We start from the raw sequence: 15,796 nt of genomic DNA on the forward strand, positions 1-15,796 counted from the left end.
TTTCTATCTGGAATGAACCTAGTAAAAATCTGAAGAGATTCTGAGATGTGTTACATAAGCCCTAGTGCAGCCATTACTCAAACAATGTGGTTAAAAATCATTAAAGGAATTACATGTTACAGTAGAAAATATCTACTTACTATAAAAGGAAACTGGAGGAACAATAACAAAAAAGCAAAAACATGAGACATGTAGAAAACCAAAGGTAAAATGATAGACATAAATAAATCCTACCATATCAATAATAAAAACTAAATGTAAATGAATTAAACAATACAATCAAAAGGCAGATATTGTCGAACTGGGTATTAAAAACTGTTTTCTATAGGAGACACTGCTTGGATTCAAAAGTCTAATGTGTACAAAGTAAAAGGATGAAAAAATATACATCATGCAAATAGCAACCGTAAGCATTGCTGAAGTGGCTATACTAATACCAGAAAAAATAGACTTTAAAACAAACAAAAAAGTTACTAGCTATGAAAAGGGACATTTTATGATAAAGAGAGGGAAGATACAAAAATCTTTACCATATTTGCCCTGAATAAGGTAAAACCAAAATAAACAAAGAAGAAAATACCAAAATCCATGAAGAATTGAAGGAAGAAATAGATAATTGCACAACATTAGGTAGAGGCTTCAGTACTCCACAGTCAAAAATGGATAGAACAGTTAGGCAGGAGATCAACAACGATATAGAAGACTTGGACAAGACTATGAATTAACAAGACCTAATAAATGTTTACAGAACACTCAACCAAACAGTAAAATACTCATCCTGCTCAACTACATGTGAAACGTTTTCCAGCATAGATGACATTGCTAGGCTGTAAGAGGAGAGATTGAAACCCACATACATTGCTGGTGGGAATGTAAAATGGTGCGGCCATGTTACAAAACAGCTTGAGAGTTCCTGCAAGTGTTAAACATAGAGTTACCCTATGACCCAGCAGTTCCAGTACTAAATATATACCTAAGAGAAATAAAAACTTATGTCTGCACGAAAGCTTGTACGTGACTGTTCATAGAAGCATATTTCTAAAAACAAAAGGTGGAAATAATTCAAATGACAACCGGATAAATGAATAAACAAAATGTGGAATATCCATACAATAGAATAGCATTCAGCTATAGAAAGGAATGATCTACTGATCCATGTTACAACATGGATGAACCATGAAAGCATTATGTAAAGTAAAAGCAGCCACTCACAAAAGATCACATATTGTACGGTCCCATTTATATGAAATGCCCAGAATAGCAAATCTGTAGAGACAGGAAGTAGATGAGTGGTTGCCTAGGGCTGAGAGGGCTGAGGAGATTGAAAAAAGCTTGTTAATGTGTAATGGGTTTTTTGTGGGGGGACAGAAATCTACAATTGGATTGTTGTGATGCTTACACAAGTCTTTTAGTGGTTACACTGAGAACCACTGAATTGTATACATTAAAGTGTTGAAATTATGGTATGTAAATTACATCCCAATAAAGCTGTTAAAATTATGATAATTTATAAATGTGAAAATTCATCGAAAATGACAAATTCTTTAAAAATGCAAGCTAACAAGACTAACCCAAGAAAGAAAAAATATCTCAAAAACCTATATCTACTGCAAAAGTTGTTTGTATAATTAAGTACCTTTACAGAAAATGATTTCCAGGGATAAATGGCTTTCCAAGTAAATTCTTCCAAATATTTAGGGAAGAAATATTGGTAATCTTACATAAAAATCTTCCAGGAAACAGAAAAGTATATATTGCTCAAAATATTTATAAGGCCAACATAAGCTTCAGGTCAAAACTAAAAAGAATATTACAAGAATAGAATCACAGGCCAGTTTCTCTTTTGAACATGCATGCAAAATGTGTAAACAGAAGCACAAACTGTATCCATGGTATGTAAAACAATCATATATCACAATCAAAGTAGCTTTATTCTAGTAATGCAAGGTTGGTTTAACGTTCAAACATGAAACTGATCCCAGGAATGAATTAGAGTGGGAAAAAAAGTCATTTAAAACAGAAGTCTTGGGACTTCCCTGGTGGTCCAGTGGTTAGAACTTGGCGCTTTCACTGCTGGGGCCCTGGGGTCCAATTCCCGGTCAGGGAACTAAGATCCTGCAAGCCATGAGGCAGGGCCCCCCCCACCAAAAAAAAAGGAAAAAAAGAAGACTTAACCAGGAGAAGCACAAGATCGAATAAACATAACAGATAACACCTTATGAAAAGTAGGTGAAGATTATGGAATATTCTAAAATTTTAAAACAAAAAGAAACATTTAAAGATTCAAGAGGATGTGACAAATACTGTACATAGGCAAAAAAATAAAATAAAATAAAATATACGGATGATGGGAGCCCAAAAATCCAGATGCCCATGTCCTGTCTCTGAAGATTCTCATTCAATGGGTTATGGATTTCCTCTATGTTTAAAAACCTACAGGTGTTATAAAGCAGAAACTAACACACCATTGTAAAGCAATTATACTCCAATAAAGATGTTAAAACACAACCAAACAAACCTACAGGTGATTCTGATATGATGCACAGACAATGTAAAGCTTCTGCTTTACAGGAAATAATACCAGATTATTTTGTTATTTTATAGTTATAGTAACAGGTTGTACTGTTGACCGGTAAGTCTGATGTCAAAATGCACTCCCCACTAGGGATATAAAAGGAACTAATAGTCTCTGCGGCTGCTTGGTGGCAGCATGCATGTATTGCAAGGGCAATTATTGTAGGAATCCAAATGAGTGGAACATTTTAGAATTGGAAGACTACATACAGATCATCTAGTCAAGCTTCCAACTATGATAGTTGTGAAAACTAAGGCCCATATAAAAGAAATGATTTATCTCCAAAGAGCGTTAGTGAAAGAGTATGAAATTAAAAATATCTCTGAACTTTTAATTTAGTGCTGTTTTTATTAATCTCATGTATTAGCTTAAACTTCAGTGTGACAGATTTGGGATTGAATTCTTGCTCAGATTTACTGATTGCGTGCCTTTTAGTAAGTTACTAAAACACTTTTTTACAAAAAAATAGATTTATTTATTTATTTTTGGCTGCGTTGGCTCTTCCTTGCCATGCGCGGGCTTTCTCTAGTTGGCGGTGAGCGGGGGCTACTCTTTGTTACGGTGCGCGGGCTTCTCATTGTGGTGGCTTCTCTTTGTTGCTGAGCACGGGGTCTAGGTGTGTGGGCTTCAGTAGTTGTGGTTCACGGGCTCTAGAGTGCAGGCTCAGTAGTTGTGGCGCATGCTCTTAGTTGCTCCGTGGCATGTGGGAGCTTCCCGGACCAGGGCTCAAACCCGCATCCCCTGCACTGGCAGGCAGATTCTTAACCACTGCACCACCAGGGAAGCCCTACTAAAACACTTTTAACTTCGCTTTTCACATATGTAAAATGGTGAGCCTTGGCTGATACAGAATATGAGATAACCTAGCACTGTTCTTAACACATACACGTAGTTAACATTTTTTGGCTCTCGTCCCTCTTAAACAGCCTCTATCCTCTTAACAATGAAAGTGTGTTTCAGCTAGCAAAGCACCCCAGAGCTGACCACATTCTGGCAAGAGATACAGGATTCTTTTTCTTGCTGGTGGTTCTTTATACCTGATATTTGAACTGCACTGAAACATGAACATCTCTTGTTTATACTATATTAATGGATTTGATAGATGAATTTTAAAAAGTAATATGCAGGAAAAAAAAGTAATATGCAGGAATTGAGCTGCCTTACTCTCAAGAAATATAATTCGATAGTGGTGGCTAAAACGATAAACAGTGTTTGCACAGGGAGTCCATATTGGATGTGAACTACCTGTACTCCCATTCGTCTATTAAGAATAAATAGAATCCTTTCAAAATCTGTTTTAAAGCGCAGTTATTTCCTTCTGACTCATTTAAGTTACCTGCAAGAAAAAGACAATCTCCTGAATCCTTGCTTAAAAGGCTTTTAATATAAAGCAGATAATTTTTTGCAACATTTCCCAAACTTTTCATTATCAAATTGGCTGAGGCTTCTCAACGATTATCACTTCACGACAATATCTCCCTTTTCACCTTTTTTAAAAGAATTGGGCTCGTAGATGTGCCCTTAAAACAGAGCTTCACTCTCAACTTATTTTAAATTTTGTATTCAAACAGTATGAAGAAAACAGGATCAGGGAGTTCAGCCATAAAAGTGAATGGATTACTGATACATGCTACATCATGGATGCAACTAAGTGAAAGAAGTCAGGCACGAAAGGCTCTATATTGTATGGTTCCATTTATATGAAATGTCCAGCAGTGGCAAATCCACACACACGGAAAATATTATACATTAGTGGTTTCCAGGGGTTTGGAAGAGAGGGATATAGGGAATGACTCCTCAAAATGGGTGTATGTTCCCTCTTGGGGTGATGAAAATGTTTTGTAGTTGGACAGTGGTGATAGTTGCACAACATTGTGACAGTAGTAAATTCCACTGAATGGTACAGTGAATTGTAAAATGATCAAAATGGTGAATTTTGTGTTATGTTCATTTTACTACAATAAAAAGGAGAAAGAATTAGGGAAAGACTTGGAGTTTGGGAAACTAAGGTGAACTGGTCAAGAAAAAGACAGCTCTACCGTTCAGTGTTCTCTCAGCTCTCCCAGTGCATTAATCCTCAGCAAAAAGTAGCCTGAACTTGTCGATGATAGTCATTCAACACAGTCCAGGGAAAAATAAATAAAATAAAACCCAAGTCTTCTTCTTTAGCACATCTATGAAAGGTTAACTTGCTGCTCAGCCACGTGGACATTCATGAAATCGTTTCACTTTAGGTGTCCTCTACTTCAGTACTTTACTCACAGCTCATTCACACATGTAGGCAACAGCATTCCTGAATTGGATGGAATCTGCAGTGCTGGTTGTGATCGGTCTCATGAAAAGAAAAGGGAAGGCGGAAAAAGCCTCCACATTGACTTGGTGGTCTTGACGAAATGGATGCAGAAGACAGCTTGAGTGTCAAACTGGAAACTGTTATTTTCCTTTTCCTTTTCTTTTTATCTTTCCTATCAGGTCTTCTGCCCACTTCCCACCCCCTTCTCTCAAACAGGAAAGACACCAATTAGCTGCTTTTTTGTGTTTTTGGTAAAACACCTATTGTTTTGCGTTTCTTGTTGTTCGGTGAACATTATTGTTTTTACTGCCAAATGAGCTTCAGTGGTTGATGTAGGGGGTCTCTTGGGAACTTAACGTTTTCCAGTTTAAGTGGAAAAGCGTTTTTGTTTGAATTGGCTTTTACTGGGTGCTTCAAGGTTTGCTCTTGGCTCTTTGAAGGGGGACTAAATAGCACTGTGTTTCCTTTGAGGTTCCAATGAAGAAAGGATCCTATGTCCTGGGCACTTTTTGTTGATTTTGCTGTGTGTCCTCTCTAATAGCCAGAGGCAGATTCCAGGAAAATGACATATAAATGAATATAAGTAATCTAATACTTTTATAATTTGCTTTGGCCATACTCCTGGTCTTATTCTACTTGTAGCAGATGGCTTTAAAGAGCATTAGCTATGTATATATTAAAAATAATATAAATGTACCAATATTAAATATTATATTGATGTATAAATGTAATATACTAATATTTATATTAGTGTATAACAATTATGTATTATATTAATATATATTTTTGCCTAGCATATATTATATACAAAATATATGAGTAATGAAATGTATTTCTATGGTTAATATGTTCATAATATTAATATGATATATCCTGTAATATTGATTATAAAACAATTATATCATAATATAGAAATATATAATTATTATTATCTGATATAATACACTATAGTTAATATATTCTATATGACACAATATATAATGTATTAGTATAATTGTATTATATAGTATAAATATAATACATATATAAAACTATATATCTTTTAGTTATACCTTACACATACGAGTATGTATAGCTATTTATAATTTTATTTACATAGGAATCTGGTCATCATAACAATTGATGTAAAAATATGCAATATTTTCAATCAAATGGGCCTTAACCTCACTACCTACACATAAGTACTTTTAAAATCTTGAACCCTGTCTAACTCATGCTTCCATATCTCTCAACCTGCTTTTCTACACATGCACGTAGACACACATTTCTACACGATATATATGTATACTACCAGTTTTCAGTTCAATGTATATAAATATATAATATATAATGATATTCCTGTGTATGTATACAAATATAAATCAAAGGTATGTGTATAGGTATGTATTTCATATGTTTATATAAATATATCATACAAATAATGTATGTGTATATAAATACATGACTGTATACATACATACACAGAAATACATTTATTTAAACAAAAGGGACCTAAATAAACATAGTTCTCTAAGAATAAAAAGTTATGTCTCACTCTTTCAATAACAGTTTATAGTTTTCTACTGTATGTGCTTCTATAATTGTTATGAACATTTCCCATTTTTGTTGAATGTTAAGTTGTTTTAATTTTTTGCCTTTTTTTGTTTTTTGTTTGTTTGTTTGTTTTGGTACGGAGGCCTCTCACTGTTGTGGCCTCTCCCGTTGCGGAGCACAGGCTCCGGACGCACAGGCTCAGCGGCCATGGCTCACGGGCCCAGCCGCTCCACGGCATGTGGGACCTTCCCGGACCGGGGCACGAACCCGTGTCCCCTGCATCGGCAGGCGGACTCTCAACCACTGCGCCACCAGGTAAGCCCAGTTTTTTGCCATTATTAATGAAGTTCTGAAGAATACGGTGGGCAAGATTACTTGAAAAACTCTCCTAAAAGAAAAGGGTTAGGTATGCTAGGTTAAATGTACACAACTTATTTTTAAGTGCGTGGTTGATTTTGGAAGTGTGCAGTCGAAATGTCCAGGACCCATGAAGGAAGGGTGGTACATGTGTGAGAGTTATAGCTCTATTAAGAGTGGATTGAAGATCTTGATAGCTTAGAACAGAAGCCGGAAATCCTGTTTTTATGGAGCCAAATGGCAAATATTTTAGGCTTTGTAGACCAAAGAGGCAAAATTGAGGATATTATTTAGGTACTTAGGTAACCATTTAAAATGTTACCAGTTAAAACGTGAAAATTATTCATAGCTCATAGGCCATAAAAAATAGGCAGCTGTCTGGATTTGGAATACAGGCCGTAGTTGAATGACACACCTGGTATAGAGACTTGTTTTTAAATGGCCATGACCACATGGGAGGCAGGAGGTAAGACTCCATCCCTACTAGATGGGAAGTTAGAACTAAACCTATCTATCCCTGGCTTTAATGAAAGGGTGTGCCAGGAGAAAAACATATCTGCTGGCAAAGGGAGACTAAGACCAAATTCTCTTGGCCTCTGCTCTGGGTAGGAAACAGGTAGGAAATCCTGAGAATTCTGAACCGCAGATCTGTGTTCACAGTGTTTGGGTTGCAAATTTATTTGCGGTCTTGCAAACAGAAGCTAAGAAATTAACTTAAAATGCTCCCAAATCGGTGGTATTCCAAACACAAAACTAAACCCTTTCTGGAGAGGTAGACCTTCAACACAGGCCTATAGCGTTCCCACAGATAAAGTTTAGCTAAACGTGAGCTCATGATCTAAATTTACACAATAATGAAGAAATCAGCTACAAGTGGAGAGAATCAGCAAAAACAATCAATAGCAGAATTAGATTCGCAAGGCCATCCATCAGATGTTGGAATAATCAGGTGCCAGGCAGAAAATATACATAAAACTAGAACTGAAACAAGGAGCAAGGATGTTTTAAAAGACTGGGTAGGATCTTTCAAACATTTTTAAAGTACATGTCATTGATAAAGCTAAAAACTCGAAGGTCGTGTAATACAGCAGATTAATCGTGGAGAAGAATGAAATTATGCTGTTTTTAAAAATATGGCAGATCAGATTTCCTGCCTAATTATATAAGTTGATTTATCTTAAAAAATACACAGTATTTTAAAGACTTATTGGCTGTAAAATAAGTTAAGGGTATTTCAAAGGGCTTCTCTGCAAAGAGAAGTAAGAAGTAGCAAAACACAGAAAGTCGAGGGGAAAAAATGTCAATATATACATGGCTATAGGGTGAACTAAGCCTTAGGCCAGCAACTATGAGGAGGAGCTGACCCTTAGATACGTACAACTAAGCTGGAACCTTCAAAAAGTTCAACTATTTATAAGTAAAAAGATTTATTAAAATTAATAACCAAGTGTTTTAATTGACAGCAGAAGAGTAAAACAATAAACCCTGAGAACATAGAAAAATAGACAATAAAGATATGAGCAGAACTTAATAAAACAGAAAAAAGTGTAAAATTGAGGTGATTTAGTAAGTCAAAAGAATATTCTTTGAAAAGCTTTAAAAAAACAAACTTTGATTAAGCAAAACAAAAACGTAAGTAAACAATATACGGAAAGAATCAGGACAATGTTATAGCAGAGAGTACAAACAGAGAATATATGAAATGCCAGTAAATTTGAACATTTCTGTAAAGTGGACAATTTCCTAGCTCCTAAAGTTTACCAAAACTGACACAAGAGGAAATTTGTAGCTGGAGTTCTTGCACCAGTAAAGGAATTAAGTCAGTAGTTTACAGTCTTTCACCAAGAAAATACCAGACCCGGCCAGATCATTTGGGAGGTGAATTCTATCCAACTTCTGTTAAACAGATAACATCAATATTAACAAAGAAAAACTTCTAGGGAGTAGCAAAGGAAGAATGCTCCTTTATTCATCTTATGAAGTCTATATAATCCTAATACTGAAAATAGATTAGGACTGTAAGGAAAAAGAAATTTACAGGTCAAATTTACTTGTAAATATAAAAGGAAAAATTTTAAACTATGATATTAGCTACCCAAGTTCACTAGAGTAAGAAAAAGCACGAGCAAGTTAGGTCATCCAATGTAGTTTAATGTCAAGAATATATATCAATAGATTGAAATCACCACATTTTATTTCTTTCATCTGTCTCTTTAAAAACTTGGTAAGTACTTACATTGATCTCTCTTGTACTAGGCACTGTGCTAAGTCACTTACATATTTACTCCTTTAAACCTTCTATATCATCCCTGGGGGAAAGTTCTATTTTGCTTCCATTTCTTAGCTAAGACTCTAACCCCCAGGAAAGTAAAGCAACATTTGTAAGTTTTTGTGGATGGTCAGTGACGGGACCAGTACAGGAACATCCAAAGTCTGTGCTTGGAAACAGTGCCCCATGTTGACACTCACATTACAGATGAAAGGAAAGGAACCATGCACTTACATTATAGATTAATACCCACATAACAGGTTAAAGGAAAAAGAAACATGTGCTTCTCTCAAAAGTTGTAAAGAAGGCATATCCATTTCTAAATATATTTCCCAATTTCTTTTGCTTGTTTTCTGACCTTTGTAGTGCATTTTGCCATGAGGAAAATTTTAATTCTTATATAATTAAATGTATCCTTTTTTTCTTTGTATCTTAGAAAGGTATTCCCCATGAATAATTTATTTCAAGTCTCCCAGGTTTCTGATACTTTTACACTTTCATTATTTTTTAACTTTTAACTAGTTGCTGTATCTAGAATTTAGTAATTCTATGATAGCCATATTTTCCCACTTTTGTTGAATAATTTTTGCTGCTGATCCAAAACGTGAATTTTATTTTAATCTCAATTCCCTTATGCTCTTGCATCTAATTTTAAGATGCTTCCTATTCCACTGGTTGTTTTGTCTATCTAAAACAAAATGCTACCTTAAAAATAATGTAATTATAATATAATAAGTGTCATTAATAAACAATACAATATATAATAAATAGCGTAATGTAAAATAACAAAATATAATTTACCATATAACACGGTCAAAGGAGAGCAAAAGTATACAATCACTTGAAATATCCCCCAAAATATATTTTTTAAAATTCAATATTCATTTGTAATTTAAAAGAAAGAGTAAGATAGGGATTGATGAATGCTTCCAAAATAAGAAGAAATTATATGTCTAAAAGAGAAAGAGGTAAGTGATAGACTTTAGTAACACTGGCAATAAATGCAGGACCAGATGAGGATGCCTGATATAATGTTAAAGAAAAAGTATTATGTAACATTGTGTTTGCAGCACTGATGAGTTCAGTGAAAAGAGAATCTCATAGAAAAGAGTATCTCGTTCTTCTTAATGTATGTACACTTGTCCACTGCATGAACATAACAGCTTATTTAACCAATATGTTACTGATCTGCATCTGGATTTCTAGGTTTTCATGGAATTTTATTATGCACAGTTGTTTCAAACACTAGGACTTCCTCTTATGTTTATATCTTTTGAAAGAAACACTATCTCCACCGATGATTTATCTGTGCTGGCTGCTAGCTGACTTTGGATACTTCTCAGTTCTTCCCTTTACCTTCCTAGTCAATGTGAAAAGGGAAGGCAAGAAGGTCTCCTGTTTCGAGACTGTAACGATAGGTCTTGGTGATAAAGTCTTGGTGGTAAAGGCTAAAAGTATTAACCCAGAACAAATGTTTTTCCAGCTGTAACTGTGTGTGATTCCCTTGGCTTGATTCCGTAGAGGATGTAAGACAAGACTGTAGAATCTGCCCTCAAAGTGCTTCCAGTAGGATGAGCTAAGTCAAGTATGGTGGCATATCTAATTCAAGACAAAATATCACGTCTCCTTTTCTCTCCTGGCAAAACTTGGTGGAGTGAATGTAGAAGTCACTGTATGCTTTAAATTAAAGCAACACAATAAATCTTGTATTGGAAGGTGATTATTCTGGTCTCTTTGTGGAGACGAATTGGAAATTGTCTAGAAGAAGGAAAATTAGGTTAACCAAAGTTAAACTCATAAAAAATTGAGAATTAATTAAATATCTGTGGTCTATGTTTCTCTTTGATCATAACTTCTCCCAATTTATAGACCTCTTTGATACCTGATTAATCCTTGTCAAAGATGCAGTTAACAATGATTATTACTGTGTATTAGGTTTTGCCTGGGCCCTGAAGAAACTATCCTAAATCACCAGCTATGATTGTCACTTGATTTCCTCACAGAGAACAATCAGAACTCCTTGTCTTAAGTGGCTTGGGATGAGAAACTAGTTAGTCTCTTAGATACTGTTAGAGGACCCTACAGAGCCCATTGGTGAAAGTTTGGAAAACACTGGGCTTCTTAAAATTGATTCTTGTAGTGCTTCAGGAAAGATCACTGAACCAAAAGGATAACGGTGTTTCTGGTTCTGTTGTTAGCGTTCTCCATGGAAACATTGCTGAAGCTTCTGCACTCAATTTCCTTCCCCATGTGTGAATGTCACTGAAAATATCCAACTCCATTCTATCCCCATATAACTTCAGAAACTAAGCAAAATGAAGACTCAAAATTCATTTCAAATAATGAAATGAATATATAACGTAGAATGGAAGTGGGAAAATACCTGGTTTAAATTCTGGAAAGTACCAACTATACAATTCTGGATAAGTTGCTTCATCTTGCTTAGTCTAATTTAATGCCCATCTCACAGGATGTTATGGTGATTAATTTAATATCTTTGTATAACGTACAGTGTTATGTAATTTCTTCTTGTTCTTCTTGAGTAAATTCATATCCTTAAGCAACTCACTGTAAACAATAGTTACTTACTTGCTTAAATTACTCTTATCTTCTGTTATCAGCTGAATTGTGTCCTGCTCAAGTTAATATGTGGAAGTCTTAACCCCCAATACCTCGTAATATGACTGTATTTGGAGATAAGGCCCTTAAATAGGTAACTGAGGTCAAATGGGTGGGCTTTAATCCAATATGACTGGTGTCCTTATAAAAAGAAAATATTAGGACACAGACATGCACAGAGAGAAGACCATGTGAAGACAAAAGGAAAACATGGCATCTACAAACCCAGAAGAGATACTTGAAAAGAAATCAATCCTGCTGACACCTTATGTCAGATTTCTAGCCTCTAGACCTGTGAGTGAGTAAATTTCTGTTGTTTAACCTCCTCAGTCTCTGGTACTTTGTCATGGCAGCTCTAGGAAACTAATACAACTTTTTATGGCCTCCTTGTCTCAAGTTGAAAGTTCAATATTTGGCATCATAGCTAGGAAACAAAAATATCATCTACATTCCTTGTTGTAGTCTTTCTTCCCCATTCTCATTGCTAGTAATTTCCATATTTGGGTCTGTTTTCTGTACCTTGTAAACAGAGCGTTACGCTCATTTCTGGTCTTACTGCTAATATACGGTAAATGTGCAGATACTGAATAGATTTTGGAGAAGTGCAGCATATAGTTGGCACATGTGTGTATGTGTGTGTATTCATATAATTTATACTTTTTCTCTATTTTCTTCCTTTGGTGTGAGCTAAGATTCTCTGCTTTTGTGACTAGTACTCCTGAATACTAATCCCTGAATTTAATTCACCAAAAATTGCCAAAAATAATAATAATATGGGGAAAGAGAGAGTGATAGAGGGAGAAGAACAAACAATCAGGCAAGGGCACTACTGTGAATTATTAGGGTCTTATTAATAAGATTATGTTAGTCTAGAGGAAATGACCGTAAATATCATCAGTGAGCCCAGTTGGTCTTTACTGACTGCTAGACACATCCCTGAGTTCTGTTCTTAGTCCCCAACTGTATGATTACTACTGTCTGGAAGTATCATTTGAACAACTAAAGTCACTTAATGGAAAAGGAATATGTCTTTAGAGAATCAACAGTAATTTTTCTATCTGATTACAAAGGAATGTTGACTGTCTGGAAACCTCAGTCATATTTGTAAGCAGGAAAGCATTGGCTATTAAAAGTGGATGATGTAAAGAGATGAGCAGAAACTTTGGCGATAGGTATACCCGGATTTAATTCTCACTCCTACCGCTTGGCAGCTGGATAGCCTTAGGCAAGTTTCATACCTCCCTGAAATTCACTTAATTCAGTCTGTAAAATGGCGTAATAACTTATTATAGCATCCTTTTAGGAATTTTAAATCAGTTATTGAAATAAAAGTACACAATATATAGACAAGTATGGATTCCTCAATAGGTGTTTGACCTTTCATTTCTCCAGTATCCTAGCCGCATCAAATAAAGAAAAATACTTTTTAAAATTTACAAATATTTCATTGTTCTAAAGTTAAAGCCATAAAAATAGAAATAATCAAATGGCCTACTATCATACCATTAAAAGAAAAAAAAATAGGTGTTTATGAGAGTTCCATATTAGAATACAAATTTTCCTTAGGCACCTGTTTATGTATGCTATTCTGCTCTTTACAATAAATAATTAAATTTAAAAGACTTAATTCCTCACTTTTAAGACCTTATTAGTTTACAAATTACATATTGACCTATGCTAAATTTTATACCGACCCATGCTAATGAATTCAGTACAGAAAACAAAAAACACTGCACTCAAGCAAACTACATATATATATATATATAATATATATATATATATATATATATATATATATATATATATAAAACTTAAATGCATTTATATCCTACCATGTCTCATAAAGCATTGTGGTAACTCACCGGAATACAGACAATCAAATATAATGGCAAAAGCACTTAATATAAACAGGGCCAAGGAAACATAGACAGAAGATGAAGAAAATATGAGGGAAATGTGAACAGGAGGAAGTGTAGTTAATCGAGTTGTATATTTTGACCTTAAGATTCTCTGTGTGGGGACTTCCCTGGTGGCACAGTGGTTGGGAATCCTCCTGCCAGTGTAGGGGACATGGGTTCGGGCCCTGGTCTGGGAAGATCCCACATGCCGCGGAGCAACTAAGCCCGTGCGCCAGAACTACTGAGCTTGTGCTCTAGGGCCAATGAGCCACAACTACTGAAGCCCGCGTGCCACAACTACTGAAACCCCAGCGCCTAGAGCCCGTGCTCCGCAACGAGAGAAGCCACAGCAATGAGGAGCCCGCACACCACAATGTAGAGTAGCCCCCACTCACCCCAAATAGAGAAAGCCCATGTGCAGCAACAAAGACCCAACACAGCCAAAAATAAATAAATTTATTAAAAAAAAAAGATTCTCTGTGGATAAAACAACATGTAAATAATTGGTTACAAAGCCACATTATTTGAAGGTGCCAGACTGCACATTAACAGTCTGACACAAAGGGACAGCACAGGAAAACTATTCAAAGATAAAGATTTTTAAATCTTTGCAGTTTGAAACCTTTTAGAGCAAGTATAATGAGCTCGACACACATTTCAACACTCCACGTTAATCACATGTTCAAAGCATGTCTCAAAGTCATTGGAAATAGTTGCTGTCTCTGTCTCTGATATGTAAAACAGACCTGTGATGTGTAAAACTCAGGAGGTATTGATATCCACTTTTTGGCATCCGAACAGGAAACAAAGTTGTTTTGCAGTGATAATAAAGAATGAAGTAAATGCAACAGTGAAATAAAAGACAAAGTACTGAGGGAATGTATTAACAAAATGAATCCAACTAAATTCTGGTGACCTGGGGCCTATGATTGTACACACTGCATGGAAATACCCCAGCCTAAATACTGGCATAGGAGGAAGGGTACTGCTAAGCCCATCACAATATAATCCTTTTAAATGTCCCTTTCAAGGTTGTCTCCACTCAACACTGAGTATAGGAAATCTTCCCATCAGGCAGAAACACTGGCTGTGCAATGATTGACCAAGAAATTAACACACTAATGAATAAATGATGCTAATTTATTTCTATCCCTGACAACGGGAAACAGCACACACTCTGTGTGAATGGTATGTCCTCTTTCCCACTTTTCTAAATGGTCAGTTATGTTTTTCCCTTCATTGCTTTATATCATGTGTGGCAGGCATGATGGGAAATGGCTACCAATGGTTCTGTTATTGATTTCTACCTTCATTTCACTGTGGCTAAAGAAGATACTTTGTATGATTTCAGTTTCTTAAAAATGTATTGGTACTTGTATTGTGGCGTAACATATGGTCTTTCCTGGAGAATGTTCCACGTGTACTTGAGAAAAATGTGTATTCTGCTGTTGTTGAGTGGAGTGATCTATATATGGCTGTTAGGTTTAGTCGGTTAAATGTGTTATTCAGTCCCCCTACCTCTCTACTGATCTTCTGTCTAGATGTGTTATCCATTATTGAAAGCAAGGTATTGATCTCCAACTATAATTTTAGAACTATCTATTTCTTCCTTCAATTCTGTCAATGTCTGCTTCACATATTTGGGGGATGTTTGGTACACATATGTTTATAGTTGTTATATCTTCTTGATAGATTGAACTTGTTATCAACATATAGTGGCCTCCTTTTCCTCTTGTGATAGTTTTTGATTTAAAGTTTATTTTGTGTGATATTAACGTAGCCATCCCAGATCTACCTTCCTTCCTTCCTTCCTTCCTTCCTTCCTTCCTTCCTTCCTTCCTTCCTTCCTTTTTCTCTCTCTCTCTTTCTTTCTTTCTGTTACTATTTGCGTGGGATATTTTATTCTGTGCTTTAACTTTCAACCAACTTGTGTCTCTTGAAATCAAGTGAGTTTTGTGCGGACAGCATATACTTGGATTATGGATGTTTTTAAAGTCCATTCTGCCAATATTTATCTTTTTATTGGAGAGCTTAATCCACTCTTTTAAAAATTACTGATGAGGAAGAACTTAATTCTGTCTGTTTCCTGGTTGTTTTCTGTATGTCTTATGCATTTTTTGTCCCTCATTTACTCCATTACTGACTTCTTCTGTGCTTAGCCGATTTTCTTGTAGTGAACTCTTGATTCCTTTTTCATCTCTTTTTGCATATAGTCTATTGATATTTTCTTTGTGGTTATCGAGAAGATTACA

The sequence above is a fragment of the Globicephala melas genome, chromosome 3 (genome assembly GCF_963455315.2).
Source record: "Globicephala melas chromosome 3, mGloMel1.2, whole genome shotgun sequence".
NCBI lineage: Eukaryota > Metazoa > Chordata > Mammalia > Artiodactyla > Delphinidae > Globicephala > Globicephala melas.